Here is a 23,125-nt window from a genome sequence, read left to right as displayed (position 1 = left end):
AATCATTCCCATCAGCACACGGTGCAGACTGTAGCTCTGGGCCTCAGGAGCGGCTTGAGTAAGTTAATTAGCCCCAAGGTTGGGGTTTTTCAAGTCCTTACTTTTTCCATGGATATTGAGAGAATTACAGTAACAAAACCTTCTAGCATGGCCCTATGGCCATTACAGCGACAATTTTTGGGCTATGAATCATTGGAACAACTTGGTTCTCTTCTGCTGTCAGTGCCCCAGGCTGGTTGTTTAGAGAAAGGAATTGGTTTAAACATTGTGAGGCTAGTTGGGAGAAGCTGGTCAAGCCAGGCATGTTTCTGTGGACTTCCTATTCCTTCCACCCACCACCCTCTTGTATTTTGGTTTCAAGGGGAACTTTGTGCTTTTCATTTCACTTGAGTTGCACTAACAATAACCACGAGAGCTGCAGTGCCTTGCTGTAAACACTGGGCAAAGCGCTTTTCATCAAGTATCTTGTGTAATCTTCATAACAACCTTATGAATGATGGGCATAAGTAATGCCATGCACACCAAGAAACAGGGAAGCTTTGTGTTCATGAACTTCCTCAGAGTCAAACAGCTAGCCAAGGGCTAGGATCCCCCTCAGGGATACTGGCTCTGAAGTCCCCACTCACTAACTCGATTCACCCATTTCTTGTCGCTGCCTCACTCTCACTGCAGACACACACTTGTCAGTTCAAGATAACTGGCCGACCTCGCTGAGAGCAGGAGCCTTTTTCATAGGAGAATGAATGTTTGTAGACACCCCTGAGTATTCATCTGTGAGGAGACAACCAAAATGTGTAAGTTCTGGATTCTCCCTCAAGCTGTCACAGTCTAGTTGGGTGGGAGACAAGACACGCAGATGTAGAAAAGCTCATGAATCACATCAGGCTGAGTGACAGTGTCACAGAGCTACCCCGGGACAGTGCCCCTCAGAGACCTCAGGGAATGAGCCAGGCCAACTGCGGGGGCAGAGGCAGGGGTCTCGTGGTGCGTGAGTGCACGCATGTGTGTATTATGCAGAATCATTTGTTTATTTTTATTTTAAGACATTTTATTTTAAAATAAATTCAGACCTTCAGACCTTTGTACAAAGGAGTACAAAGAATTCTGGTATACCTTTCACCAAGATTTCCCAAACACTAATATCTTACCGTATTTCCTTGTCACGTCTGGAAAACATGAAGTCCCCTTAACTCTAAATATTCCAGTGTAGATTTCCTAGAAACAGGGACATTTTTAACATAACCACAGTATTAACAAAATGAGGAATTTATGCCTGATATAATACTTGCATCTACTTCGGAGAGCTTGTTCAAATGTTTCCAATTGTCCCATGAATGTCCTTTATAGCCAAAGGGGGAGAATACACACACACACACACACACACACACACACACACACACACACACACACTTTTTCTGGTTCAGGATCCAATCCAGGATCATAGTTCGCATTCAATTGTCTTGACTCTTTGGTCTCTTTTATTATGAAACATTCTCAACCTTTTTTAGTCTTTCATGGCTGTGAGAATTTTGAAGATGGAAGGCTCATTATTTTGTTGAAAGGCTCTCAGTTTGGATGTGTCTGATGTTTCCTCATGGTTAGATTCAGTGTATGAATTTTTGGCAGGAATAAACCAGAAGTGATGTTTTCCTTGTTAGGGCTTCATATCAGGGGCCCATGATGTCATTTGTCCCATTACTGGTGACGGTAACTGATCATTTGGGGAGGGTGGTGCCTCTCTTCTGTAAAGTTACTGCTTCCCCCTTTGGAACTGATAAAAGTCTATTTAATAGAGAGATACTTTGAGACTATGCAAAATCCTTCTATTTACCATACTTTTTCCTACTGCTTCTAGTACCCATTGCTAATTCTTGCCTGAAATAAGTATCACAAGAGTGGCTTCCAAATCGTGATTTATTTCTTATCCCATCATTGCTGCTAAAGCTTTTCATTGCAGTTCTAGCGCACGTGAAAACTGTTCCTCCTCCCTCACTTAGTCTGTCAATATGGATTAATGAAGTCTTATTTTATTCTCTGGGTTATAACTCATTATTACCTGCATTCATTGTGTTGCTCCGATTGTCCTAACTTTGGCCAGTGGGAGCCTCTTCAAGCTCACACGTCCCATTATTCATTGAACACTTCCTTATGTCTGTCACAACAAGATGTCCAGGCTCATTTTGAACTTTCCCTGCCCTTTCTTGGAACAAGCGAGCCTCCTCTCCCTTCCACTTCCCTTTTTCTGGCACATCCATTCACCATAACTAGCATTTAAATCATTTGGTTCATACCCAGGTACTATCTATGTTTTCATACATCTGCTTGGGTATAAAATGTAAGGGCTCTTCTCAGGAAACAGACCATTCAAGGACCAGCCATTGAGAGGATGGAAGAATAAGGTGGGTCCAGACAGGCAGCTCAGATCCTTGCAGATAATTCAGTGCCTGGTTTTCAGTCTAAGGAGCATTTCAATTACCAAAGGTTCTCTTTAGCCTTGCCAATTACCTGACTCCATTTTGCCCCGAGCGCCTGCAAGCAAAGCCCAGCTGACGGACATTCTTATTGTTGTAAGATAGTCATTTACCTCAGAGAATAGAGGATTAAAACAACACTGTTCAAATATAAAGCGATTGAAGCTCTAAGTCAGGATAATGCACGAGGATCAGAATACTTAATCTTCAGGGAGTGCTCCAAAACACCCCAACGTGCATTCAATACTTTGTTTTGCATTTGGAAGTCTTGATGAGCAAAAAGAGGTAGAAACTTCACAAAGCCAGGGAGTTTACCAGTCAATGATCTATGCTGCCTGCCACTAGCCCATAGAGTATTTTTGTGTGAACTAAAAAGAGATGCCTGAGCCATGCAAAAAGCCAGGAGTGCAGTGTGGGCTAGCTAGCCACTTGCCCCCTTGGCTAGGTCACTTGTGCAGTGAACAACCTACACAACTCTGCCCAGCAGTCCAAGGTCCAAGAGAGTTCTGGATGTTTTCTTACAGGCTTTCACAAGGAGTTCTACCACCAGTCCACCAAGAATAAGAAAGGGCAATTGCATGGTTAAATGTCAGCGATCGGTTGTATGCACCGTCAACTCCTTGAAATCCTTGGTTTTATAAACTGCTGTCACCTGGGCAGGCTTAATTAACCCTTGCTAAAGAGAACTAAGTTCAGAGGTCTCTTGATGGCACCTTCGCTTTGTTTGTACCTCTGAGGTGGTGGCAAGAGTAAAGAAAGACTTGATCTGAAACCTGTACGGGGAAGTTCTTCTATGGGAGGTAGCATCTCCAGAGCTGCTGTGATTACTCAGTGTCCAGAGCCTTGATCAGCTATAACACGGAAATTGGAGTTGTTCCAATCACATGTCATGAACATCTGAGAATGTGGGAGGACATCTCGGAGGGCAAAGATAGACTGTGAGGAGAGCACAGAGAGGAGGAGGGGGAAGAAGCAGGACCTGGGAGCCCAGGCAAGGGGGCAGCCCCTCTGTCTCATGCATGTCTCGTGTTGGCATTTTTGTTTTCATTTCACGGGAGCAATTTCCTGTTGTGAACAAATAATTATATCCCAATGTAATCATTGTGACAAAGCTCTGTCCAGGTTGCATAGGTTGTATTTTGGTCCTGCCATGGAATGCATTCTTTACGTATATAATATTATCTCACTTAACTTTTGCAGGTTTCCTACATTTTCATAGGTAAGGAATTAGGATTAGGTGTTAGGATTAGGCGCAGATAAGTTTAACAGAAAACTCAAAATAACAGTGGTTATAACATTTAAGGGTTGATTTTTCTCTTTTGTGAAACAAAAGGAGTCCAGGTTCCAAAGTGTGGCCCCACAGACATCTAGGACTCAGATTACTTTTGTATTTTGCTCCACTATCACCTCATAGCTCAAATGGTTGCTGGAGTTCCAGCCATCATGTTTGCATTTGAGGCAGCAGAAGGGTAAAAGGGAATGTACTACCATCTTTTTATCCCAGATGTCCTACCCAATAATATTCACTTACATTTCATTAGCTAACTCTAGCTGCAAGGGAAGATGGAAAATTAGAGTCTCTTCATTACTCACGTTACCTCTTAGGATAAATACGAGCTTCTGTTACTAAGAGCATTAGGCAGGATAGGCCTCGTGCTGAAATAAACAATCTCCAAATCTCAGAGATGTAATAAAACAAATATCATTTTGTGCTCACATCACCATATAACACAGGTTGAGGGGTAGGATGGTTGCAGTGGGTGTCTGCTCCACTGAGTCACTCAGAGACCCAGACTCCTTTTGTTTTGTAGCTCCCCACTTCTCTAGGTACTTGGAGGTAGTAGGTGGAGAAAAACCATGAGGATGGGCCACAGGGGATTTTTATGGTCCCGACCTGGAAGGGACATGCTCTATTTTTGCTCACATGACATTTTCCTGAACTTGATCACATGGCCACCTAACCACAGGAGGCTGGGAAGGAAAGAGGGGCTCACAGGCATCAGGAAGCACAGTAGCCATTGGGTAGACAATGCACAGTTGGCCAAGCTGCAGAAAGGGAAGTTGCTCACCCATGCAGAGCTAGAATCAAAACCCAAGGACCCAAGAAGGAAGAGCCAGTTTCCCTTGGCAGCTGAAAGCCAGAAGCCCAGAGCTTCGCTGGGATGATGCTAATGGCTCAGTGATATCCCTTCCACTATAACAGGAAGAGTCCCCTCCTGGGAAACACAGGGACCAAACCAGCCTCCCACCAAACTTCCTCTAAAGGATACAATTAGCGGAGCTCTCCAGACAGGGGCTGAAAAGTATGGCCTCCCCCCATGACCTGAATGGATCATTTGTGGCTCAAATGACAGACAAATGCAATAATTAGGCCTATTTAGTAAAGAGGGGTGAAAGGTCAAACTAGGAGGCCAACAATCTCCTGTTACTGGCCTGGTGACCAAGTCGGGTGATGTTTGTACAATAAAGCCAACACTGGCCACAGCCGCCCTGCTGGACCCCGCTGCCTGTTGCCGCCCTGGGGCTTTCTGAGACTGGATTTAAACACCAAGAGGCTGGTCTCCAGGAGGCTGAAACCAGGCTTACAGGATCCCAGCCCCTGCTTGGACCCTATCCGTGATAAGAGCCTGGGGGCTGAGACACCCACCCTGGCCGTGGATTTCTGCGAATCTGACGATGGTGGCCCTGTCCACAGTGCGGTCAGGGAACGTGCACTCGTAATCCACCAGGTGATGGGTCTAGACCTCCTCTGGCCCTGCACTCTGAGTCCCCTGCTTATCTCTTTCTTCTTTTTTTGCCTAAAAATCTGATTTTGTTTTATTTTAACCCAAAGCAGATGATTCGGCAGTTTCTCAGCCTTTTCACAGCTCCTTGCCTGAGAGGATTTTCTGGGAGTCCCTCAGGCCTAAGGAGTAAGAAAGGTGGGGGCTGCTGGGAGTGGGCTAGGGCTGGGGACTTAGATCTCCTCCTGGGGTGGGTAGACGTGGGGACGGGTGCGTGGGCGTGGACATGAGGGAATACCAAGCATGTGCATGCTGGCTGCAGGTCTCCCTTCCCTCTTTGTTTCCTCCCCTCCTTCCCATCCTTCCATCCCATCCCCTTCTCCTTCATCCTGGTAAAGACAGTGGGGACAGGCATCCTCTCAGATGGCAAAGCCAGCGCTGTCTCTTGAGCCTTTGCCTCCTGTCTCTTCCCCCTGTACCTATAGCAGGTCTTAGAGAAGTACAGATCTTCAACCAACACTGAAAGGTGAGAGCGTCCCTTTGCAATCTGTATGGGGACACCTCTGTCCAGAGAAAGGAAGCTGAGAGAAGCCCAGTCCTTCACAAGCCCCTTCCCACCTCCTGTGGCCTCCACGTACCTGAGGAGGAGAAGGAGGTTCTGGGTGGTTTCACCTCCAAAAACCACTGATGCACTCACGATGAATTGGGCCAGAGGCTCATGACTCTAGGGTCTGACAGGTATTATCGGGTGTCTGTGAGAAGTCTTCAGTTCCCTGGGACTCAGTCTCCCCATCTGTGAAATGGGGATGAATGCAGGGCTCATGTCACAGAGTTGATGTCACAGAGTTGATGCGATGATCGAAGGTGGGCGGTGCCTAGGTTGGGAGAGGCTCTCCATTTTTTTATCCTCACCTGAGGACATTTTTTCATTGCTTTTAGAGAGAGAGGAAGGGAGAGAAACATTGGTGTGGGAAAGAAACATCAACTGGTTAACTGCTGTACGCACCTGCACCGGGGATCCAATGTGCAACTTAGGTATGTGCCCCGACTGGGAATCGAACTTGCAACCTTTTGGTTATGGGATGATGCTCCAACCAAATGAGCCACACTGGCCAGGACACACACTCTCTCTCTCCCTCCTCCCCCCTCTCTTTTATTTTAATGATCATGCAAAGCCCTCACAGGACAAAAATTGGGAACACACTTGCAAAACTCCCTACCATTCTCCCCTCTTTCCTACCTGGTAGTTCTTGCTTAAAAAGATGGATTCAGCTGGGGTGGAGGCAGAGGTGGGGAGTCCTGTCCTTGAGAGGAAGGCTTCCTCTGGCTGGGTCACTCAGGAAAAATGACCATCCCAACACTCTGTCCCTTTTGGCCTGGCAGCAGCCAGGAGGCTGAAGGCGCCAGGCCAGAGCTGGTCTCCACCCAGATTTGGCAGATTCTGCATCTGAACTCATGAAGCCTTCAGTGGAGGTTGGGGTAGGGGGAGGTGTCAGTTAAATTGCTCTTAGACAAACACAACTTCCTGGTTCACAAAACAGAAAGATTAAAAATATATATATTTTTAAAAACTTCAATCTCTTTCCTGCCTGTCGCATCACTTTTTGAGAAGAAACACAGGGGTGAGTCAAGGTACAGGGATCAAAACCAATGGAGCTGGGGGGTGGGAGTGCCAAGGGGCGGGAAAGCACACAGGACATCCTGTCTTGGCGTGTGGGGGACCCGGAGGCACTGGAAAAGAGATGAGGGACACGTGAGACACTTGTCCAAGCTCATTTGGCTGCCTGCCCCCATAGTCCAGGCAAACTCTCCACTGAGGCCCAGAGCCCTGGGGGGCTGATGGGGCAGATGACCGGCCCCTGACCAGGAGGCTTGGCACTGTTTACACACCTTTGTTGGAAGGAGAGCGGAAGTAGCCCTGATCTATTTGTTTGTTTGTGGAGCCCTCGAAAGCCCCCTGGACTCCAAGGCAGAAGCCAGTCCCTTGGGAGGTGTTATTTTTATTTTATTGTGCAAATTACAGCCCAAGTGGAAGCCACCAAAATATATAGTCCTTGAAATGAGAACACTGAAGATGAATTACGTTAAGGGGGAAAAGACAACCTTGTCCAAAAACATGATGAAATTCAACTCAAGAGGTGCCGGAGACCCTTCTCACATCGGTGAGGGTTTGGTGTCACACTGAACATAACATTCACTAGAGTGAATGTTTCTGTCATGCTAACTGGTAACCAAATTAGCTTCTTGTTTCCAGAGACTCACCTTTAATTCTATGTAAAACTACTTCTGAAAGTACCCAGGAATCCTCTTGTTTGGATTCATTTGGAGACTGAGATAGGAGGCAGCTGGGCATGAGAAGGACCCAGACCAGTGGCCTGGCTTGGTGACCAGAAGCTGGAAGACATTGGACAAGTCATCTGTAGTATCCCCTCATCTGGAGCTTGTCATGGGGCTCAAGAGAGGAGGTCGCTGCTGCCATTAACTGGCCCACGTAATATACCTGTGCTATTAAGTGCCTCTATGACTTCACTTACTCATCACACCCTCACCGTAACATTTGTGCTACTATTACTACCATTCTACAGATGAGGAAACTGAAGCACAGAAAAGCTAATGGGTGAAGGCCCCAAAGTAGGTTGGGAAGGCAGGCACCAAACCTCATCATAACCTGAGTATGAACCATCATTCGGGCCGAACAGATGCTCTTCTTTCTGTGCCTGGTACAGATTTGTTGGAACCATATCATATGCTGACATCCAACTGCTTTTGACCTACAAAAATGACAATTTCGTGCAGTCCAGCCTAACAGGAAGCATCCAGTAATGGGAGCCTCTGCGAACCAAGCACGGCTCATGCTAATCACAAACGGCCAAAACATGCCGGGCCAGCTGGTGGCCCCGAGCACAGCATGAGTACACGGGCAGTAAGAAGGAAGAAATTACGGCAGATGCGTCAGAAGGACATGCTGACCCTGGGAAAAGAGCATCACTTGCAGGAAAAAAAATCAGCTGGACCTAGGGGATGGAGCTGATTTTTAAGTAAAGATGTAAAGAACCATCTCATCCTGGATTTTGCAAGTCCTATGTTTTGCTTCATCTACCATTAGGAAGTCAGACTTTTCAGGATGAGTTAAGAAATAGTATTGCTACTCAGCCAAGCACCACATACTGATTTTGGTTCCTTGCATGTTACGTGAATGTTGTATTCAAACCCAAGTCTTTAGAATTTTGAGGAAATAATCTGATACTTTTGTCCATTTATTTATTTATGTATGTATTTATTTTCTTCCTCACCCAAGGATATATTTATTGCTTTTTAGAGAGAGAGAGAGAAAGAGCGAGAAGCATCGATGTGAGAGAGCTATGTCCATCAGTTGCCTCCTGCATGTGCCCAGTCAAGGTCAAACCCAAAACCTAGGCATGTGCCCTGACCTGGGATGGAACCTGCAAACTTCTGGTGTACGGGATGATGCTCCAACCAACTGAGCCACTGAGCCAGGGCACATCCCCACTTTAAAGATGAGGAAATCAAGAGAAGAAAGAGATAATTGCTTAACATTAAGCCAAGAAGCTGCATCTTAAAGTTCCTGATCTCTCATTCCAATGACTTGTAGCCATTTTCTTCTCTGCTATTATTATTTTCTCAAGAGCTTTGTGTTTCCGGCACAAAGTCACTGAAATCAATTAAAACACTTAAGCTGGTACCTCACTCTTAACCTATCACAAATTAGATTTACTAATAATCTGATTTCAGCTCTCTTGTAGTGGGGTAAAAAAGAAAGCTGACTTTTCTGTGAGATTTTGGTTAGGGTGCCTAATTAGGTTGGTTCTACCATTATTGCATTTTAAAAGTAAAACATGATTTTATAATGAACAGTAAAACCACAGACGAGATGGTGTTGCAACTGGAATCGTTCAGATAAGCAAGAAAGTTGTACCAGATGCTTGCATGCCTGGGGTGGGGAGGGAGGGAGTGTGCCCAAAATCAGATCTAGCAGATGTTCTGACGACGGGCTTGTCCCAAACACTCCATATTTAAATGACTGGCCCATCTCTCAATTTTTTACTCTATTTGAAAGGAACATTAGACATCGGAGGGCAGGAGTGGTGCAAAGTAATCAGAGTCTTGTCCAGCATCCGGCCAAAGCTACATCGCTCTCTTCCAACCCACAACATGCTGGGCTGCTTCTTCGCGGCTGTCATCCCCGCCCTCCCTTGTGCCTTCTCGCTTTCTGGTTTCCACCCCGGTGCAGACAGAGATTGTCCCCAGAGACTCGAACACAGGTCCTTGCCAGAGGAAAGTTCAGGCCAGCTGCTCTGTATGGCAGGGGTCCTGCTCAGATCCCCAGCTTGTCAACGACGGGAATCTAGTGGGAGGACATTGCCTAAGACCCAAGAGGCTCCCCCTCCCACTACCAACAGTGCTCACCTGAGGAGCTTCGTTAGTTCTCTTTGGAAACACAGAGAAAAACTGGACCTGATGGCTAGGATTGCACCTGGAGGCGCCTGCAGCCAGGAAGTAAGCCGGAGCCACTCAAAGCCTGTGGTGGGGGAGGGTGCGCAAAGCAGGACTTCGCTGGGTTTAAATGGGCCCCAAACATGGGAATGTCAACCCAATTCCCAAGGCCTTTCCTCGCTCCTCCCCTATTCCCTACATCTATCGCATTTTTACACCCAAAAGTTTAAAACCTTCAGGAAAGGAGAAAAAAGGAGACTTTAAAATGAAGATCTTTCAAATAAAGTACCTTAAATATATAAATGAAACCTACTATAAATCAGTTCCATAAGTATCCAGTATGTGCATTATCAAATGCAACAACGTTAACTGATACTTTATTGGGCCAGCATTTACTGAGCACCTACTGTGTGCTAGATACTGTGCTAGGTGCTGGGGAGTAAAGAATACAACACACAAACCTTCCCGCCCCCATGGAGCTTTCATGGAGGGAGGGGATGGCCAAACACAATAAAATAGATAAACAGGATGCCAGATGGTGATATGTGTTTCGGAGAAAAGGGAGACGTGGGCCGAGGCGGGGATAGGTATTTGCGGTTGTAAGTAGGATGCCCAGAGATCCTGGCCAGGTTGCCTTCCATGTGCTTTGAGATGCCCATTTCACAGGCAAGGGAACTGAATCTTGGCAGTTCATTGAATGGATACCCTAAAGGTCATCTACAGAGGGACAGACTTCAGAGTTAAATCTGGATTTGCCTGAAGACGATGTCCAGGATCTTTGCTATTCATTTATTACTCTGTACGGTTATGTTTTCTTCGAATCGTTTCACTTGCATGCTCATATCATTAGCGCCCTCCCAGCAGAAATTATTGTCCCTTTTATTGGAGAGGAGATGGAGGCCCAGGAAGTAATTTGCCAATGGCCCCACCAGAGTCGGGCAGCCAGCTGGGACTGGCCATCTCTGAAGGTAAGGTCAGCAGATCGTCTCACCAGCTCTGTCCGGTTGGGCCCACCAGGTACATCTGATAGCAAAGGACCCTCATCTCTGGCCAGATCTTTAAAAAGTGACAGAGTGACCTCTGACATGGTCTGGTCTGCAGAGCGCCATCCAGCAGGAGTGGGCCATAAAGCTGGGAACGCGCAGCTTTCAAGGAAGATTAGGGTATTTATCACAGGAAACTCTCCTTAATTGCTGTTCACTTAAACCTCTGCTACCCTGCGTGACCGCGGATGGAGATTTTAATTTGTGTCTCAAGACCCAGGGACAAAGAAGGGGACCAGATCCACCAAGGGCCTTGAGGAGATAGGCAGTGGCCACTTAGTATCTCTTTCATTGGCCTATTTGTTTTTGTTTTTGTTTAAAGTGTTAAAGTGAGCCTGCTGTTGGACACACTGGAGCCCATTCCCGATGGGTGGGTGTGGCGGAAGGGGGAGGCGGCCCTCCCAGAGCACCTTGTTTGGCAGCATTTTGCAATGTCATAGTGGCAGGAGGAGCCTGCAGTTGGCAGGCATGATGCGCACTTGACCGTGGTGGGTAGCCTGAAGCTTTTCTCAAAATGGCTCACCAATCAATGCCTAACGCAGTCTCCAAACTTCCCTGGGGAAGCTTTCTTCCTTTTATATATATTCAAGTACAGTCCCCTTATTTTTTTAATTAAGAAAGAAACAAATGCTTACTTTAACAAATTCAACCGATGTAAATAAATACAAATAAAAAATACGCGCTTCCCTCTCCTGATTCCACACCCTGTAGAGAAAACCAGTGTGGCCAGATGATGGACTATCATTCAAAATTTGCCTGTACAATAGCTCCCCATTATCGGGGGGGGATACATTTCAAGACCCCAGTGGAGGCCTGAAACTATGTTTTTTCCTATAAACACATACCTATAGTGAAGTTTAATTTATAAATTAGGCACAGTAAGAGGTTGCCAACGACTAGTAATAACAATAGAACAATTATAACAATTCACTGTAATGAAAGTTATGTGAATGCGGTCTCCCTCAAAATATCATTGGGCTGTCCTCACCCTTCTCCTTTTGTTGATGTGACATGATATGATTCCTATGCGATGAGGTAGAATGAGGCAAGGGATGTAGACGTTGTGCCATAGTGTTAGGCTAGTACTGCCCTTCTGATGATATGGCAGAAGGAGGGTCATCTGCTTCTGGGTGGGTGAGTGTCAGGAGCAGACGATGCCCATGTTGGGAAAAATTAATATTTTCAGACTGAGGAGGACCCTAGGTAACTAAAACCATGGAAAGCAGAATTGCAGATAAAGGGGGTACTACTGTATTTGTTCTGAGCTTTTTATTCTGTGCTTTCCTTACCAAAAGGGACTGCTGCATCCATATGGTTCTTTAGTTTGCTTTTTCACTTACTAATTTGCCATAGATAACTCTCAAAGTCAGTACAAAAAGGTTATTCTTTTCCAAAGCACTGGATTAATTCAGTGAATTCAGTGAACCAACCAGTCAACACAGTTTCTGAAAAAGTTTTTCTTTGAGCAATGAGATTCCTATTAACTAACTCATTTCTCCTTTTGACTGCCAGGAAGTGCAAGCTAAATTCCATGACGAGCTGAAGTCATTAATTCCTTCCCCTTTTCTTTCCTAGCATTATGTAAGTGACACTACTAATCAGCACCTTCCACGTTGTAACACCAGAGTTGTTCTGTACTGTGTCTACTACCTGCTCTGGATAACAAACGTTCTGTAAGTGGGAAACATTACGTTTCAACCTTCTACTGCCTCCCTGCATCCAGTGCTCTCAGTGATGTTCTGTGATGCCCGATCATGCTCAGTGGTGCTTGGCGATGTCCAGTGTTGGCTGGTGTTGCCTAGAAGGAATACCCAAAGACACCCAGTGAGATCCAGTGGTGCCCAGTGGGTAGGGTCCTTTCCACAGCTCCAAAGCCAGCCCACTATGAGCACGCTCCCCCTGCCACAGAGCCAGGAAGGCTCCTGGCCCCGTCCCATCTCCTTTCTCTGGGGTCTTCTCCTCGAGCACCACAGTCCTCCCTCCCGTGTTCCCCTGTTTGGGCCCCACTCATACTGATGGACAGTTGCCATTACTCCAAGCTATCATGTTTAGCTCTTATAAAGCCTTCCCAACAAATCCGTTCAGTTCCTTCCTTAATCATCCCTGTTGCAATTCCTTAAACAACCTCCAATTTGTTGACATCTCCAGGATGTGCAGCCAAGGGCTGTACACAGAATCCAGGTGCAGTTTGGATGGCCCCAGATAAGGAGGGACAGAGAGGGCAACACCCCTTCCTAGGCCGAGGGGGTTCCTTGGCTGAGTTCACACCGATTAAGCCAAGGAGGAGAAGGCCAACTATTGTACCAAAGTAATTTTTATCTATGCAGATGACAGCATGGATGATGCTGGCCAGGAAGAGGTCACTTGTCCTCAATAATCAGATACTTTTATTGAGTCCTTAGTCAGATGACATGTGTTCATTATAGGAAAATGAGAGTAAGTGTATACGGAAAGAAAAAAGAGACATCTATAATGCCAGCCCCCAGATCCAACCAGTGCTGGCCCAGTCCCTCCAGCCAGTCCAGGGCAGACCCGTGTGCTCGGAGCTCCCTGCTGGGCCCAGTCACCGCATCTCTTGCCACCTATTTCCATGCGGACCAGGATGCTAACAACAGTACCCCCTGTCATTACATAGATACGACAAATAACTCCAAGGCAACATAACAAGATAAACAGTGTCTCAAATGCTCCTGGATAAATAAACTTTTCTCTTTCCAGGGGGCTTTCCCCATGCATGTATCATTTTAAAAATTGTATTATACTATTTATAGTGTATTGCTCAACCTGTCTTTTTTTAAAACCTTACAGTAGATTGTCAACTTTTTATTTCAATGAAAGCTCGTCCTCAAATTACAGTCAATGTACTTAATATTCCAGAGATTGAAAGTAGCATGTTATTTAATACTGTATTTATTGTGGGACTTTATGCTGGACCCCACTTTTATGGCCATTACAGGTTTTTTAGTGGCTATCCAGGCACACCTTAATTTGGTTCCAAAGATCTATGCCTACAAATAAATGTACGTGAATGAACATACTGCTGAATATTCTTCTGGAAGGTTCTACCCACTAGTACATCCCAGTAGTGTGCGTGTCCCAGTGATGGATTTTTTAAAGCTTGATTCCCCCAGATTGTAGGCCCTTAGTCATGGCTGCTCTTAGAACCACATGGGGAGATTTTAAAAATAACTCCTCAGGTGAATATAGGGGGCAGCCAGGCCCAAAAACCTCTCAAAAGGCAATTTACTTGCTTGTGCATTCCTTTGTCCATGTGGCCATCAAGTGTTTCTTGAGCACCTACAATGAGCCAGACTCTTCCCTGGGTCTTGGGGATACAGCAGAAAAAGGCCCTGTGCTAGTGGAGTGCACATTTTTGACTTAGAAACTAGGCAACAAACTAATAAACATTCGCTACGTTGGGAAGAGAAAATTTCTGCTGTCTGCAAAACCAGCGCGAGTGAGCACTTCTGCTTGGAATCCTGCTTTTTTCTATCTTTCTTTCTTTTTTTTAAATTCCTAAGCCAGCCTTAAACAGCAGCCCTGCAGGAAGGGGTGAGCCACGTCCTGGAGAATCGGGCCCTTTGGAGTCACCTCGGGGAGGGCCTGCCGCAAACAGGGCCGAAACCCACCGGCTACGCCCAGGCTGTCACCTCTCCCCAGGAGCTAAGGCAGCGGGGCCCGGGCTGCCTCGGGTTGGGTGGCCTGGCCTGTCGTCACTCTCCCCTCCTTCCTGTTAGCCCGGAGAGGTGAGATGAAAGACTGAGACCTTCCCAGCACAGACACTTGTCACTTAGCTACTAAGAGTATTGGTGGTGGGCTATCCTTTCTGGGGGGCAGCGAAAGGCCACCTGCACCCCGCTACAGATCAGCGAGGCCACGGTGTGCTGACCAGTCCCTTCTTTCCTGCTCCTCTCCGCCTCCAGGAACAAATTATTTCTGACACTGGTCCAGAATCGATGCCTGCCAAGCTGAGACTTCCAGGCCTGGTCTCATGGGTGCTTTTCACCCCCAAACCAACCCCACACCACGAATTACACAGCACATGTTAGAGTCGCTTATTCATTAGTTCATTCATTCGTTCACTCACTCACTCACTCACTCATTCCTTTCTTTACTTCTCCACCCCCTGGCTAGCAGGACCAGCACCTGTCTGAGCTCCCTTAGCTGGTCAGCTAGAACTCAGGCCCAGCACAGTGCTGTGCACATAGTAGGTGCTTAATGAACATTTGTTGATTGTCAACTGAACCAACTCATCTTAAACATCTGTGAAACCTCATCTATGTGCCAGGTACTGGGTTCAGACTGGGAATCAGAGACAAATAGAAGGTTTGGCGACTTGGCAGAGTGAGTGTGGGGAAGGGAACACAGGTCCGAGTTAGGACTGTGCCTGTGCAGAGACCGTGGGCCTTGGCAGGAGACTCTGCAGACAGTTAGTATTAACAAATACTTAATTGTTCTCATATGGAGAAACAAAGGCACAGTGGTGTGGTGGGCTTCCCAGGGCTCTAATTATACAGTGAAAGCACTTTCCTTCAGGAATTTAGAGGAGCAAAAGCTACTTTCAAGTAATTTGCATTGAGTGAAGTTTTCCTTGAGAAAGGAGGTAGCTCAGCTCAGGGGGAAGCCAGCCCTTTCCTAAAACCCAGGCAGCTTTCTCCAGCTGCAGGGGAGCATTCAGACTCGCAGGGAGCGCGTTAGCGAGACAGGGGCCCAGGAGTTAGGCAGTGGGGCCTGCGAGTCGCAGATTCTGGTGCCAGCCCTCAAGGGGTCCCACTCGGGGAGACACTCTAGTGGGGCCTCAGGGAGTTCTTGGTGTATCAGGATTTACTAGGGAACTTTTCTGGGAAGAGATAACTAAAAAGACACCTGTAACACTTGGCCCTTCTTTGCAAATGGATAAAAGCGGAGCTGAAGGTATGTGATTGTCCACCAGTTGAATGAAAACCCAGGACCTATGGGAAAACCAAGGACATAATCCCGGGCAGCTGCTCCGAGTCACGCCCACGCTGTCACCTCTCCCCAGGAGCTTGCAGCAGCTGGCCGCAGGAATGCCAGGTGAGAACAGGCACCGCGTGCCCTGAGAGGGTTCGGGAGGCTGATTCAGCCAGGAAATTGAGGTTGGGTACAAACAGGGGGCATTCGGCATGAATGGGGAGGGGTGCTGCGTACGGGGGGAGGCGGAAGAGAAAGAGGGAGAAAGAAGAGAAGGAAGCAGAAGAAAGAAGGAAAGGATGGATGGGGGAAGGACAGCGGGAGGATGAAGGACCATGACGTTAGAGGAGGAAGAGGAGGAGGTAAAGGAAAGAGAAGGAAGGAGGAGGAAATAAGGAAGGAAGGAGGAGGGAGACTTGAACCCAGTACAGCCCTGTGAAAATGTCTCTCCTCAATTTTCCCTGGGATCTCCCCAGAAGCTTACAGCGAGGTGCGCCTATGTATGTGAACAACTCCACAAACCCTTCCTTAAATCTGTGAAATAAAAGGGTGGGACTTGGTATGCCTGCCATCCCTTCCAGCTCTGATGGTCTAGAATTCCATGAAATCATCACCATATAGGGTCATATTCAAGGGTAGCCACACCGCTCGCACAGTGCCCCGTGTGGGCACTGCATTCCCAGTAAATGAATATGATTTCATTACAAGAACAAATCATTATTATTGTCAAATGGAGGGCAAATGGGGCCCAAGCATTATTAAAACCATGCTTCCGAGGGCTCTCAGCTCCTGTAGGGAGACATCGATCTCTCCTCCCAGGCAGCGCAGCCTGGAGAAATCCGCTTTTAATTACCAGTCGGCATTCACTTAATGTGCCATAGCTGTCTTATCACATTGAAAGTACATGTCTACTTAAGATATTTAATTTAAAGTGATATCCTTAATTTCCTCATGGTTTCCAAAGTTTATGTTAACGTTAACCTGCTAGTTTGCAAATGCATTCTCTCTTTGATTACTCAAGTCAAACCCCACACTTTTGTCTCCAGTTCCTTCAGGGGCAATGCCCTAGCTTAGGTTTGTCACCACTGCCACATCTTCGTGTCCTCATTGAGCACAAAGGAGAGAGGTGTTTTGCGTTTGCATGGCACTCCTTGAATTAGATCAGGCTTTCAAACACATGAGAGTTACAATGCTGGCTAGCGCTGATTGAGCGCTTGCTGTGTGCCAGGCACGGGAACTGTTCTAGTTGCATCACCTCCTGGCATTGACCCAACAACCTAGTGGGCAGGTGTCATTTTATGCGCATTTACAGAGGAGGGTGGGCCCACACATACCGTTTGTGAGCAACAGAGCCAGGAGCCCACCCTATGTCTGTCTGCCTCCTGAGCTGCCCTTTTAAACATGGTGCCCATCTGGACAGATGTCATGCCCTGGACGCAGTGGGGAGTGGAATGATGGCCGGCACTTAGGGAGGATGGGAGAAGACCATGCATTGCTAACGCCTTATCCTCACTCTCAGCCTCTGGGGTGGCCACAGCATCATGTGGCCTCCACTTGAAAGATGGGCATGCTCATGTTCAGGCGAGGGATTGACCAAGGTCACTATCTTGGTAGGTAATGGTCCACATGGGAATCTCTGACACCAAGACCTGAACCCTCCCTCTCTCTAGACGACGTCATCACGCCCTGCCAATGGGTTCTGCTGTGCTGCCTGGCCTATGAGGAGGAAGCAGACTCGGGAGCCTGCTGTAGACTCGCAGGCCTGAAGGGGCAGGACAGGCTTTGACCACAGAGTTTGACCACAGGATCTAAGGGCTCCAGCGGCTTACGATGCCTCCTCACGGTGCCAAGGCAATGCCTCCTGTCTGTTTCTTGAGGCGTCCTGGAGACAGGGAGAGGCTACCTGTCAGCACTTGCTCTGTCTCTACTCCGGGATTATTTGATGTGAATGACATCTTTCCCCAAAGGCATCGTGAATGGTATGAAGTCATCACAATTCATCCAGCTCTTCCTCACTGTTGCCTCAACCAAGTATCTTCTGGTTTATTATATTTCAGGGAAGGAGCTGCCTCTTTTGAATTTTACAAACTTTTGTTAACATATTTTTTTTTATTTTAGAAGGGAAAATACATGGATATTTCTATTTAGAGGAGAAGGATGTATTGGGATGACTAAGATCAAAGACCCTGGGGCTGAACTGCCGGTTTGGCCCGCTGGGTCCTCTGCTCACAAGCCTGGTTACCCGAGACAAACTACCAGCCTTCCTGTGCCTGTCTCTTCCCCACAGAGCAGGGATGACAGCACTTCTACAGGTTAATCCATATAAATGCTTATCACGCTCCCTGACACTTGGCAATTGTCACATAATTGTGAGATTTATTAATCAATCAATCAGTATACTATTTATGCCTGGTATTTTATAAAAACTTGAACCCACATTCATTGCTGGTAAGGTTATAAAATGGAAACCTACTTGAGAAAAATTCCTTTCAGTTCATTAACATCCCCCGATTTTTTGGCTGTCTCAGATGCATGGATATGTCATGGGGATTTTTTTCCTGCTTTTCTGAATAATGGATTCAATTTATACTATAAAATTGTAGCATAAGTTATTCCCAAAACTTTGGTAATGAAAATCAAGTCAGACTTATTTCATCCCTTCTTCTCAAAGCCTCCAGCCACAGATCTTTATTTTAACATTATGTTTGCATCTCAGGATTTTCCATGAGAACTAACAAAATACTTCATCATAAGCGACGTGTTAAATGCGCCCTGTGTGCCAGAGTGTGCCAGGCGGTTTCCATGCCTTATTTCCTTTAATGTTCACAACGGTTCTATGAGGCAGACGCCCCATTTTCTAGATGAAGAAACTGAGGCTTTCCGGTGTTTGGGGAACTTCCCAAGGGTGCACTTGGCGCCTGAATGTTGAAGTGTGACGTGATGCTATAAAAGGATGAAATCAAAAACCAAAGGCCATGCATAATGTGTTGCACTAATGTTTCCTGGAGGAAAAAGGAACTGTGTCATTCCTAATTCCATCAAAAGCTTGTAATACTGAAAACCACGTAGAACTAATAAGAATGGCTGTTCCGTTCTCCACCAGCCACAGCAGTGCTTCTTTTGTAACTCTTTTTAAGTGTGTAAAACATGTTTGTTTCAGATTTACACAACTGGTAGAATTATCTCAAAGTTTCACTGAGTTGGTCTTTTTTTTTTTTTCTGGAGATGTCTTAAGTTTCAGAGAGAATTTTAAAGTTTCTCATTCCTTTTCAAAAACCAGTTTTCCCTGTTCAATGTCAATGGTGAGTGATCAATAAAAACAAAAACAAAGCCAAAATGTTGTGCGTTCTTCCCAAAATTATGGATTGAAAGGGGTTCGGGAATTATTTTGGAGCTGGGTCACAGCAGGTCCCATTAATCAAGCCCTGGGGCCCAGGGATTCCTGAGGGGCTCCGTAAGGGCTCAGGGGCTGGGGACGCCTGCAATCTTGTGTGGGCTCTGGACATGCCTGCTCCCGGGCTCAGCCTTTCTTTAATCTCGTTCTTAAGGCAGCTCATGACTCACAGGCACCGGAGAGCAGGCCACCCCCGTCCCCGGTCCCAGGGAGGAACACTGCTCACCACCACCACGGAGCAAACTCGTCCGAGGCCGTGTGGGGAACATTGCTCGTCCCCACCTCATGTCTCACCAGGAAAGGGGCCGGCCGTGCTCCTTCCTCTGGTCACTATCGGGTCAATATTTGGAATCCACCAGGAAGGAGGTACTTGGGTTAACAAAAAATGTCTAATATTTTTGACCTAATTTCAGGAAATCACAAATAACCATTCCAGAGCAGCTATTCTATTTTTTTCCACAAGGAAAGGAAGTTTGCACACTTTAAAACTTTTTTTTTTTTTTTTTACCATAGAGGAATAGTAAAATAAATTATGGCACATTCAAAAGATGGCATATTAGGCGACTATTAAAGTGATGTTTATAAGGGACTTTAATGACTTGGAAAGATGCTTATGAAATATTGACAAGTGAGCATAGCACAAGGATGTGTTGTAAGGCACGTGTGCACACTCACACTTAAAAAAAACAGATTGAAAAGAAATTTCCTACCATGTTAATAGTGCTTACTTCTGAGTGGTGAAATTTCATGTCAATTTAGTTTTCCTTTTGAAACGCTCCTAAATTTCCTCCAAAGAAAGTATTATACTTATAACAGAAACCAGAGGATTATTAATAAAACATTGTCTCTTAAAGAAAAGATTGTTGAGTCAGGGTACAAAGAGAAATTTTGTACCGATCATGTTGTAAGTAGGAAGGTTTCAGAAAGATCTTTCAAAACGTAAATTCAAGTCTTCAAGCTTTATTCGTACTTTTGAAAAACAGCAGATCCCATTACATGTGCTTATTTATTTCGCATTTAAGCAACGAAGTGGAGGAATCAGATTCTAGTTTCCATGTCTGCTGTAAAATATGTGGATGGTTTCATTTCAGCGAGTCATATGGAGAGCTCTGAATGCTTTCCAGTTTAATCTTTTTTCTACTTTCCCCTCTGTGTACCTTGGTGTAAAAGTCCAGAAGATCAAGATTCAATTCCAATTTGTGGTGTGGCACACAAAGAGAGGAGTATCCCCACCCAGGCTAATCGCTTCTTGTTTCATCTAAAAAGCAAGACAGGTTGATGTTGGCCTTGGGACAGAGTTTCCACAATGTATGAAGCATGAAATGGCAGGTCAAGGCAGACCTGCTTTGCAGGATGTCCCGGGACAGAGGCAAGCCCACGGGATGTCTGGAAGGTGAGACCCTGACCTACCTACCCTGAGCAACGGTCCTCACTCCAACCCCAAAGAAGCCCCTTGCCAGCCCCAGCTCCCTCTCATCCACGATTTTCCCAAATTGGCAAGTCTGGGAGTCTGGATGCAGGCCCCGGGGTCAGCGCCAAGGCAGGGCGCAGCTTCGCACAGCGCACGCAAGGGCCCTCTGCCTGAGGATGGAGTAAACAGACTCTCCTTAAAGGTCACTTCTTCAGGCTCTGGCTCCAGCGGCCAGAGGAAGCTGCAATCATTTTTCAGGGCTGTAAATGCCAAAAGAAAAATGCACTGAGTCACAGCTTTCCTCCATGCCCCTGGTCAGCAAAGCGCCTTCTCACAAGGCATTTCCTTGCCAAATAAAGCTTCTTTTTTTTTTTTTCCGCCTGAACCCAGAATAGACCTTGAGTAACCTTTGCTTAGGGGTCTTGGGATGCAGGCTTTTAAATTTAGTTTGCAAACCGTGGTGGTTCCCAGCTAGCAGGCCCTAGTCCCAAAGGAAGCCTTTTGCAACACACTTGTCTTCTCTCTACATGCCAGCCTGAAAGATTTGGGCCCAGGGCAGGATCTCTACATTAAAACAGATCACAGTGCGTGCTTTTGTTTTGTTTTGGTTTTTATTTTCAGTTGACTTTTGTTTGGTCTGGTTAGAAACACAATGAGAGATTTTATTTCTATGGCCTAAACCTCCTCAGATTAGAAAGCAATCCATAGCTTAACCTGTTACTAATATGTGCCAAGGACAGAGTAGTACTCAAAAAAGTAAAAAGGGGGCTGAGATAAAATTTAGGAGTAATTTCAATTGGATTAATTGTGTCTTCCCCACTGCCCACACCACAGACACTTTAAAAAAAAAAAGTATATGCTCCTTCCTGGTAGAGCACAGCTATTTAAGTTGTTAGACTCATTCATACTAAAGTATGACTGGTGCTAGGGCTTTTTTTTTTTTTTTTTTTTTCCCCAGAGAACTGAGACTAGACACACAGAAAATAAAGTTTTGAAGAAAAACTTGAGACCAAGGTGAGTAGCTGGGAAACAGGTGGCAGGTAATAGAAAGGCTGGCCCAGACAGAGAGGCCGAATAAGGTTATTGCAAAGTTTGCACATGTTTTGCTTAAGGGTATCTCTGTAGGTAGAAAATCTAATCTGTAAAAACAACTCCCAATGGGAAAAAAATAAGGGTGAGAGCTTTGGACTCATTTGGGGTTTATATCAATTAAATTATAATTTAGATATTTTTGCCTTATGTAACGTGTGAGCCAAAAGCCAACGGGCCAGCGACACCCTCTGTCAGCTGGGACGCCTTTGAGCCTGGGCTGGCCTCCTTCCTCGCCACAGCCCTAGGAGCCATCAGGGATCTGGGGGCAAAACCCAAACTCAGTGGGTATCTGGTGGTGGCTTTAGTTTTCTTCCACAGCTACAGAAAGTGTCTGTAGGAGAAGTCTTTAATGTTATGTATAGTTTGAGACAGTATTTTCTAAGTTAGAGCTCTAACCAGCTTAATACTTCCCTTGTGAGCCTTTTAAATGGTGCAGTTTCCGTGTGTTGGAGAAGCAACACAATTCAACTACCTGCTTTGCCGCTTTATAGCTATGTGACATTGGTGAGCTCCTTAACCTTTTGTGTTTTGGTGACCTTGGCTAACTGAAATAAAGACAGACATAGTACTACGTGCTTCCACCATTGCTGAAGGCTTGCGATGGTTCGTGGAAGGCTTAGCACTGTTTCTGGTGCAATGTGGCTATTCCTCACGTACCGTCCTTTACAAGGTAACAAGGCAGAGGCGGGAAGGCAGGAGGCCACCTTAGGCAATAGTGAGCACCTCGCCTATAGGAGTTCAACACCAGACAGGATGATATCTTTGGAGAGAAACAGATGAGCTGATGAGTATTTAATGGATGGATGGAGACGTGGAGTTGGGAGCTGGACCTGTGGAACCTTAAAGACCTTTGCAGCAGCAAGATCAAATTCTAAATAACTGCACCAGTTTCCTGGTATATTAATGACTGAGATATATGTGCAAAGTAATTTTCTCATAGAAACAAGAGCAACAATGAGATGCCAATTTCTACCTACAGCGTCGGGAGACTGAAAGGATTGTGTGATACCCAGAGTGATGCAGGAATGGGAACTAGGACCCGGCTGTAGCTGGTTTGTGAAAGGACAGTTGTTAATTCCTTGCTAGCTGCCAGTTTGCTCAGACGCATCAACATTTTACATGTGGTTGCCTCATATTCCAGCTATCCTGCCTCTAGGAATCTATACCGTGGAAACACTTAGGCATGTATACAATGGATGTTCATTGTGGTATTGTTTATACTATGTAAGAGCCAACGTGGAAAAAGTCTAAATGCCACACCTGGAGTTTGTGGAATACTATACAACTGCAGAGATGATGCAGAGCAGACCTATTTTTGTTGACATGAACATACATCAGGTCAGCAGCAGCAGGTAGGAAATGATCCCATTTTTATAAAATCATTATGGGTATAATTTGCATAGACAGATGTTTAATGAGATTTTACCAGAATATTATTTCTTGGTGATGAGCTTGGGTGATTATTCCTTTTTCCTTTCTATTTTGATATTTTTTACAATTTTTAATAAAAATTTTATTAGCATTTTAAGAGTATATCTCCTAAATTTGAAAATAAAAATGAAATGACTGGCTGAGCCCTGCAGAAAGTCTCGACGCTATCACAT

The sequence above is a fragment of the Pteronotus mesoamericanus genome, unplaced genomic scaffold (genome assembly GCF_021234165.1).
Source record: "Pteronotus mesoamericanus isolate MK-2021 breed Mesoamerican mustached bat unplaced genomic scaffold, CSHL_Meso_final scaffold_165, whole genome shotgun sequence".
In the NCBI taxonomy this organism is placed as follows: Eukaryota; Metazoa; Chordata; class Mammalia; order Chiroptera; family Mormoopidae; genus Pteronotus; species Pteronotus mesoamericanus.
This window is presented reverse-complemented; position numbering follows the sequence as displayed.